We start from the raw sequence: 8,594 nt of genomic DNA, 5'->3' as shown, positions 1-8,594 counted from the left end.
CCAGTTAAAATGCCCTTCAACACAGGCCTAACCTGCCACTTGGTCCATTTACACTGTGAGGATAACATAGTGTAAATAGTGTGGGCAAAGAAACAGGGAGGGATTACCCACAATACATCACATCAATAGACCATCTCTGCAAACGCTTCCCCTATTTAAGCAGAAGGAAAAAGAAAATCAATAATGCAGTGATTATGCAAATGACCACACACACACACACACACAGACACACACACACATACACAGACACACACACAGACACACACACAGACACAGACACACACATACACAGACACACACACAGACACAGGCACACACATACACAGACACACACACAGACACAGACACACACACACATACACAGACACACACACAGACACACACACATAGAGACACACACACAGACACACACACACAGACACACACACAGACATACACACACACAAACACAGACATACACACACAGACACACACACACACATGCTCACATATATGTGTGTATACACGAGCAGATAAGAACAAGCATTTAAAACACCAGGCAAAGTGTGGAAGGAACTATAATTCAGACTAAGAAAACCTCACTGCCTATGTTACAAAATACAGAAAAACTTACTAAGATCTCAAGGGCAAAGAAATAAAACTGGAGGTAACATGGGAAACGGATGAGCTGAGACCATCAATAGAGAACAAAACAAACAAACAAACAAACAAACGCAAACAAAACATCCAAGAGAACCTACACATTGGAAAGACCGCAGAGGTGACAGAGAGGTTCGCCCTGAGACCCGCATCACACACTCAGAAAGCGGAGAAACGTTTAATAGGATAAGAGCTCATAAGACAGGCAGGATCCCGTGCAAGGACAGCCAATGTCTCTTAAGTACAGATTATAAAGACTAAACTGAAAAAGGCCTCAAAGCTTTTTGTGCAGTAACTGAAGACCTAATTTTATATATTAAAGTCTATTTGAGTCCCAGAAAAGAACTGATGCAGAATAATTAAGACAAGCGTGGGGCCCAGTCAGATGGGTGACTTTGGGACTGAAACAGAAGGGTTAGAAAGGTCAGGGTAGAGGAGTCATCCCCCACATAGGACGGCGTCGCGGGAGTGATTTAGCCTTCCCTACGACTCCGTGTCGTTATGAATGGTGGCATCTGGGACCAGTGTGGTGCTAAGAACTGTACATGGACCATTCCATTTGATTCCCCCAGAAATGACCCATCTGCATTTTATCAGTGAGAGAACAAGGCGGGCTCAGTAAGCCGAGGCCCCAGAGGAGCATGCGCAGAACTCAGAACGCAGTTGAGCGCGTCTGATTCCCCAGAGGAGCATGCGCAGAACTCAGATCGCAGTTGAGCGCGTCTGATTCCCCAGCTGCCCACTGCATGCGCCGCTGTCTCAACAGGGAACGCTTGCCTGTGCTTTCATGTCAGCATGCTTTATAGCGTGCGTGCCTCAGCCTCATCTCCAGTGGGCTTCCCCAGAAGGACCATATTGGCTAAGGCCATCCATATTTAAGAATGAACTTTATCTTTGGTGTGCAATGGTTGCAAACAGCAGCCTCCTTGGTAGTGTATGTAGCCTATTGTCTATATGGGTTACCTCAAGGGACCTTGGAAACAGTTTTCTGGCAGTTGAATAATCAAGTGTCTGATCATAATTGCTGTCCCTGATCTAGGCTCCAGACAGGTATGCGTGGTGCCTTTGGGAAGCCCCAGGGCACAGTAGCCAGGGTTCACATTGGCCAAGTCATCATGTCTATCCGAACCAAGCTGCAGAATAAGGAACATGTGATTGAGGCTCTGCGCAGGGCCAAGTTCAAGTTCCCTGGCCGCCAGAAGATCCACATCTCAAAGAAATGGGGTTTCACCAAGTTCAATGCAGATGAATTTGAAGACATGGTTGCTGAGAAGCGGCTCATTCCTGATGGCTGTGGTGTCAAATATATCCCCAATCGTGGTCCTCTTGACAAGTGGAGAGCCCTGCATTCCTGAAGGCTTCCACAGTGCTCTCCTATACCCTATCAAATCATGTTCAATAATAAATCTCACATCAAATCTGAAAAAAAAAAAAAAAGAATGAACTTTATCACCTGTATTCTCAAGCAACGGGACCTGAAGTGGAAATGAAAGGGTTCTTTGGGAAGTCAGTTGTGTCAGCCGGTGTTTTGCTGGGGCGAACACGTGAATGAGTGTTTTCCTGAAGCAGACACAGGTGAAAGGATGTTTTGCTAAAGCAAGCGTGTGGAAGAACACGTGATGAAGGGATCTTTGCCAACAACATGCATGTGTTGGTTTGTCTTACATGCGTTATTAAGGTCTATTTGTCACGACTTCATAGAAAGAGAAACGCACCAAAAAAATGTCTGCTGGTGTGTTGGCTGGCGGCTTCTTTGCGCTTCCGATGACTTGGGCTGATGGCAGAGTGATGTCAGCTGACACAGACTCACATGGAGTTTTGCTAAGACAGACTCACATGCTAACACAAGCCGTGGAGGACATGTGACGTTTGGAGAGAGTATTAATAGGGACTCAACAGAAAGGTTGATTGCTTGTAGCTAGTGTTGCTGGCTTTCTTAGGTCTTTGCTGATCTTCGCTTCCTTGAGAGAGGCACAGCCGAGAACTATGGTGTCCCTGGTGGTCCTGGTCCCTCCTGCTGACTCATGCCGATTCATGAGGCCTGGCTGCCCCTGCGCCTGCTAGGTTGTGCCACTGCTGCTGCCACTGCTGCCACTACTGAACTGGACTGCTGGTGTGTCCGTGAAGTGTTTGTGAGTGGATCAAGCTGTCACTGCTGACCTGTGAACTGAACTGCCGATTTCCTGACTACGCAGAAGGGATCTGTTCTAAAGAATCATTTTTAAACAGGTCCACTTCCCTCGTATCCTAAGAACCTTTCTTTTTCGGTGCCTCTGGTGGGTGCTGGGCTAGAAGGGAGGTTAAAGCATTTAAGGACCCTTATTAAAAGTAGGGTTGGGGTTGGGGATTTAGCTCAGTGGTAGAGCTAAAGTGGTAGAGCGCAAGGCCCTGGGTTCAGTCCCCAGCTCCGAAAAAGAAAAAGAAAAGAAAAAAGAAAAAGTAGGGTTGAGGAAAAATTTAAGCCTATACCAATTGAGTGTTTTTGTTTTTTAATTTTATTTAATCCTATTTTGTGGTGCTGTGTAACCCGTGATTCTTTCCCTTGGAACTTTACAGAGCCAGCACCAAAAGATACCACCACCCATAATGATTGTTTTAAAAGATGATTTTAAAATTCTTACATTTTTAAGAATTCTTATAAATTTTATAAAATTTCCCCTTAATCCTAGGAACTAATGATAAAGAAAAATTTAAACACAGCTTTCTGGAGAGGCGGACCTTCCGGTCATACTGGAGTCACCGATGCCCGTGGGAAAGCAGCCAGCGGAAGGGAGATTTTCACTAGCTTTACAACGAGTACCACATGAATACGCTTTCGCGCCTTGTTTTTCGTTTTAAAAAACCAACTGAAATTCAGTAAATATCTACCTGGATTCCCAGTTTCTCCATCTTTTCAGTGTGGGCGGAGCTCAGTGGTAGAGGGCGTGTCTTGGTCTCGGGTCGGACTTCCCCTTCCCGTAACACTGCCGCTGTGTTCAAATTCAAAAATTCGAGGATAATAACATTCAACATCTTAGTATAAAATTAACAAGAAAAAGGTTACAATTATCCCTGTCATCCAGAAATCCGAAGTGAAAACCGAAACGTGGTTTGTTTCTAAGTGAAATTTAGGATGAGTTTAAATGAATATTTCTCACTATTGCTTCTTGTGGTGGCTTGACACAACCTAAGATCACCTGGGGAGGGAGTCGCAGCTCAGACTTGTCTGGATGAGGCTGGCCTTAGGGCGTGCCTGTGAGGGATTTTCCCAACCAGGTTAACTAAGGCGGAAAGCCCCATCGTGAATATTGGCAATACCATTTCTTAGGCGAGGTGGGGTTGGGCGGGGTCGGGCAGGGTTGGGTGGGGTCGGGCGGGGCTTAGACTGGATGAAGAGGAGAGACCCAGAGGCCACATAGGAGCCGCTCATTCTCTCTGTTCCTGGTTATAAATGTGGTTACAACCAACTCTCAACGAAAACGGACTATAACCAGGAACCGTGAGCTAGAATAAACCGTCTCTCCCTTAACTTGCCTTTGCCCGGGTATTTTATCACAGCAAAATACTTTTAAAATACTATTTAAAATCTTTTAAAAGTAAATATGTACCTTGATGCTACTGTACTAAATAAATTTTATAACTTGCTGGTTGACAAGGAAGCACAAGGACTTGCAGGTCCTTCCCAGAGGACTGGCTGGCCTCTGAGTGCCAAAGCCCTGGAAGTCTGGCTAAAAGTCTACCCTGGAGCCTATGCCCAGTTCCTGCCTTAATAAATGTGCCACCACCAAGTGGTATCATGTCTCACGATGTATGTACCTTGCTAGTTCTTTAAGTGGGAGGCTGGTGTAGATCTGAGCAGCCCTCCTGTCAGATTAGCTGTCAGTTCCTGAGAAGTCTTGGTTCTGGCTACTCAATCTCCCAGAATGCCTTCCTCCTCCCTGAGCGCTAAAGCGTGTGTTTCCTCCCAGAGACTATGTCTTCTGTGTCCTGCTTTTCAACGATTTCATTTTCCCAAGTACCACAGCACTGTTTAAACCGTCTTTCGGCCGTTCGCGCCTGCAGCACATTCTCTGAACACGAACTGTATGCTCCGTGCTACAAATGCCAGAAAGCATTTTTCATTCTCCCTTAGACCAATTCCCAGGGACAGCAAGTGTCTCAGGGTCTCCATTGCTCTGAGCAGACACCATGACCGTGGCCACTCTTATAAGGAAACATTTAACTGGGGCCGGCTTACAGTTCAGAGGCTTAGTCCATTACTGTCATGGTGGGAAGCATGGCGGCACACAGGCAAACCTGACGCTGGAGAGGTGGATGAGTGTCCTACATCTGGATCTGCAGGCAGCAGGAAGAGAGAGTGCTCAAAGCCCACCCCCTGTGACGTACTTCCTCCCACAAAGCCACACCTCCAATAATGCCACTCCTTATGAGTCTAGGGGTTCCATTTTCAGGAAGTATGTTACACTCGATTGGCCGGATCTACAGTGTCTAGCAGAATAATATTCAAAGAAAAGGACCCCAAAAAGGCTCATTGGGTAGCTAAATGATTGAACGCTAGTAGCCGCTTTTATGGTTTTGTGTTTATTTTTGGAAGCGTGAGGCTGGGGAAATAATTCAGTCACTAAAATGCTTGCTGCACAAGCCTGAAGAGTCGAGTTTTAGCTCCAGTACCCATGAAAAGAAACTGCTGTGACCACAGTGCTAGACAGGAACAGGTCTAGCCTGATGGGCAATCCCTAGGTCCTGTCATAAGGCTCGAAGTGAGTCTTAACTACCCGGAGACCGCCCGAGTGAGACGGAGTTTTATGCAGACGCAAGAGGTTTATTTCTCCGATGCGTCAGGGTCGACCCTCAATCAGCCCCTCATGGTGAGTGATCCCCAATGGCTATCAAAAGCAGTTTTTATATTTTTTAGGGGTACAGGTTACATCAGCAAGGTTACAGTTTAAACCTATTGGCTAAGCATATTGACCTTTGAATCTATTGGCTAGCAAGCATGTGACATGCACTCGAACTCGATCTGGGACCAGAGGGGTCAGGTGACTATCAGTCAGTGCATTCTGTAGTTTTTCAAGAATGTCCCTCCTCCTCCCAAGAACTGAGGGTGGAGAATGAAACCTGACCTAGCCTGACCGGAGGCGGGAAGCTGGTTCTTGGCTTAATCTTAACCTGAGGCGGTGGGCGTAAGGCTGGCGAAAGCCCCCAGAGTCCTCCACTGTGAGAGGCCCTATCTCAACAAACAAGGTGGAGGGCCAGAGAGATGGAGCCGTGAGGGTAGGCACCTGCCCCTTAGAAGCCTGAGTTCAACTGCTGGGACCCACATGGTGGAAGGAGAGATCTGACTCCTAAACTCCACATCACACAGATACACACACACATATGCACGCATGCACGCACGCACGCACACACAACACTCTTGGAAGCTTGTAAAATTTTAGTTTTAAAAGACAAATGAGTTACCTTGAAGACTAAATATTCTCTCCTTAAGGACAAAGGCACAGATTAAATTCCTTATGAATGGCATAAGGTTCAGTTGGCAAAGTAAAGTGATTTTCCTTTCTGTTCCCGGGCTGAGGTGGTGCTGTCTTGAAAAATAGCACACAAAAGAGATTTCCAACCCGCATGTATGACAGGCTTCAAAGGAGGCTGTCCAAAACACGCTCACACTCCGGGGTTCCCAGCTCTTAAACTGAATTGCTCAAAATCTAAAATAAATAAATAAATAAAAGCTATTTTAGCACACATAAAGGACACACAGTGATATTGTGAGTGGGATGTAAATTAAGGGCATCACAAATATAAAATAATGCATATAATTAAAAGAATGTTCCTGCGACTCAACTCAGATTCCATATAGAAAGGCTTTGCCCTTGTTTAATTAAGGTTGTCTTGCACCAATAGGGTTACTGGAAAAAAAAAAAAAAATCATGTATGTCCCCACTGAGCCGAGAGTAATATGCTGCCACCTGCTGGCAATGAAAGAGAAGACAGCTCACGACGATCTTATTTGAAATGTAGACGTTTTGCATCTGAGTGATTTTTTCCTCAGGAGTAACATCATCAAACAAGTTGATGGAGTTGAAAAAGAGTCTGCCGGCCATAGTGACCTACATTTGTGATCTCAACTTGTGAATTCACAGGAGGCTTAACTGCAGGCTTCAACTGAGGACCGAAGGAACTTCTGGTCAGTTTGTTTGTTAAGAACCAGCGACAGGAAGGCAGCCTCAGTCCCAAGCTGAGGAAGCCAGAGATCTAGTCAGCGCTACGGTAGAGAGGAACTCTCGTAAGCATCACCTGTAAATGAAAAATAAAAAATAAAAAAACCCTGTGAATGAATGAATAAATAAATAAATAAATAAAAAACAAACAAACAAACAAACACTGATGGCCAATGAGCTAGGTCAGGAAATAGGAAGCAGGAGACTGGCAGAAAGACAGGATTCTGGGAAATAGCGAGCGTATGAAAAAGGAAGACTCGGGGTTGGGGATTTAGCTCAGCCGTAGAGCGCTTGCCTAGCACGCGCAAGGCCCTGGGTTCGGTCCCCAGCTCCGAAAGACCTCTCTCTTTCTCTCTCTTGCTCTCATTTAGCCACTCTTGAAAGACCGAGACACCCGCCCAGGAGCTGGGCAAAAACCAGCAGGTAGGTGACCTCAGGAAGATGCCGATGGAGATGCAGAGAGGACAAAGAGGTGGGAGTGAAGGAGCGGTAACTACCGACATGGAAGGCATAGAATAGATTGAATGGGTTAAATAAGTTACAAGCCAGGGAGGGACTGAGCCAAAGCTCATGGCCAAGGTATTTAATAATAAATGGTCTCAGAGTCGTTGTTCCCGGAGCTGGGGCAAGGGAAGGAAAACCTGGAAATATATATATATATATATATTATATATACATACATATAATATTTATATAAATTATATATAAATATATAGTGTGAAATATATTTATATTTATATTATTTAAATATTATATTTATGATATAATATATATCAGAAGGGATCTGAACCTTTGCTGAGAGTCCGCTGCAGTCCTGGGCAAGCAAAGCTCCACCACCACCACTCAGGTCTTCCAGAAAGCTGAGGAGAGTGAGCAGGAGTTGACATTTGTCATTTTCCAACCAGCCCCCACCCCTCTCCCACCCCCCCCACTCACCCCACACCCCTCTTCCCTCTCCCCCCACCCTCCCAGTCCTGACACACATAACGAACATCGCCTGAACGAAGACATAGCAGTTTCCTGTCTGTGCTCTCTCTATTTTCTCCACTTGAGCACCAAGTAGTACATGGGACTGGTAGCGTCTCATACATGGGACTGGTAGCGTCTCATACATGGGACTGGTAGCGTCTCATACATGGGACTGGTAGCGTCTCACGGTGTATACAACTCTGGTTCCTGTTTTACTGGTTTGTTTGAACTATTGGAATGAAGGGCAAGCTTATTCCTGAGTGGTAGGTTAGCCCCTTGGTGCTCCAGCTCAGCTGACATTATGTATCAAAGTTTTACTCAGTTGTAACTTGAAGAGTAAACTTGGCTCAGCTCTGAAGGTTAGCTCTTCAAGAGCTAACTTCGGGGTAAAAATTGGAAAAGAACCAGCAGCTAGTCCGGATTATGAAGGGCTTTGAAAGCAAATGCCTTGAATTTTCTTTCAAAGAAAGCTATTTAATTTGGAGAAACATGTTCCCCCCGTTTTTTATCCATAAAAAATGGTATTCACATAGCCAAGGCATGGGAGTGGCTGTGCAATTTTTGCAGGACATTCATCTCCAGTAATCACCTATTTACATTGTTACAGGGTCAAAGGAATTACAGCCTGGGCCGTTTACATTGTATCTACTCTACTCAGTATCTTCAGTTCAAGGTTGTTAAGGGGCTGTGTCCAGAAACGGGACCTAGAGACTGGTAGCTACAGCCACGGCAGTTTGGTTTTTGGGGTTTTTGTTTTGTTTTTATTTTGTTTAGGGGTGCGAGTGTGTG

At 45.4% G+C, this 8,594-nt stretch overlaps 1 long non-coding RNA gene and 2 pseudogenes across 2 annotated transcripts; all 3 read left to right on the top strand.

Annotated features, from left to right (window-relative positions):
* Nucleotides 1-1,520: 1,520 nt before the first annotated feature.
* LOC120093945 (small nucleolar RNA SNORA70) lies at nt 1,521-1,625 on the top strand (annotated as a pseudogene).
* Nucleotides 1,624-1,994, top strand: Rpl10-ps13 (ribosomal protein L10, pseudogene 13; annotated as a pseudogene).
* Nucleotides 4,721-7,368, top strand: LOC120093718 (uncharacterized). Of its 2 annotated transcripts, XR_005487370.2 has the most exons (3): nt 4,991-5,486; nt 6,668-6,802; nt 7,208-7,368. It is a non-coding gene; the product is annotated as an uncharacterized LOC120093718 (long non-coding RNA). The 2 variants fall into 2 exon arrangements; XR_005487369.2 differs by lacking the exon at nt 7,208-7,368 and having other exon boundaries at nt 4,721-5,486; nt 6,668-6,997.
* Nucleotides 7,369-8,594: the final 1,226 nt, after the last annotated feature.

This window comes from Rattus norvegicus, chromosome 7 (assembly GCF_036323735.1).
Source record: "Rattus norvegicus strain BN/NHsdMcwi chromosome 7, GRCr8, whole genome shotgun sequence".
Lineage (NCBI taxonomy): Eukaryota > Metazoa > Chordata > Mammalia > Rodentia > Muridae > Rattus > Rattus norvegicus.
This window is presented reverse-complemented; position numbering and strand designations above follow the sequence as displayed.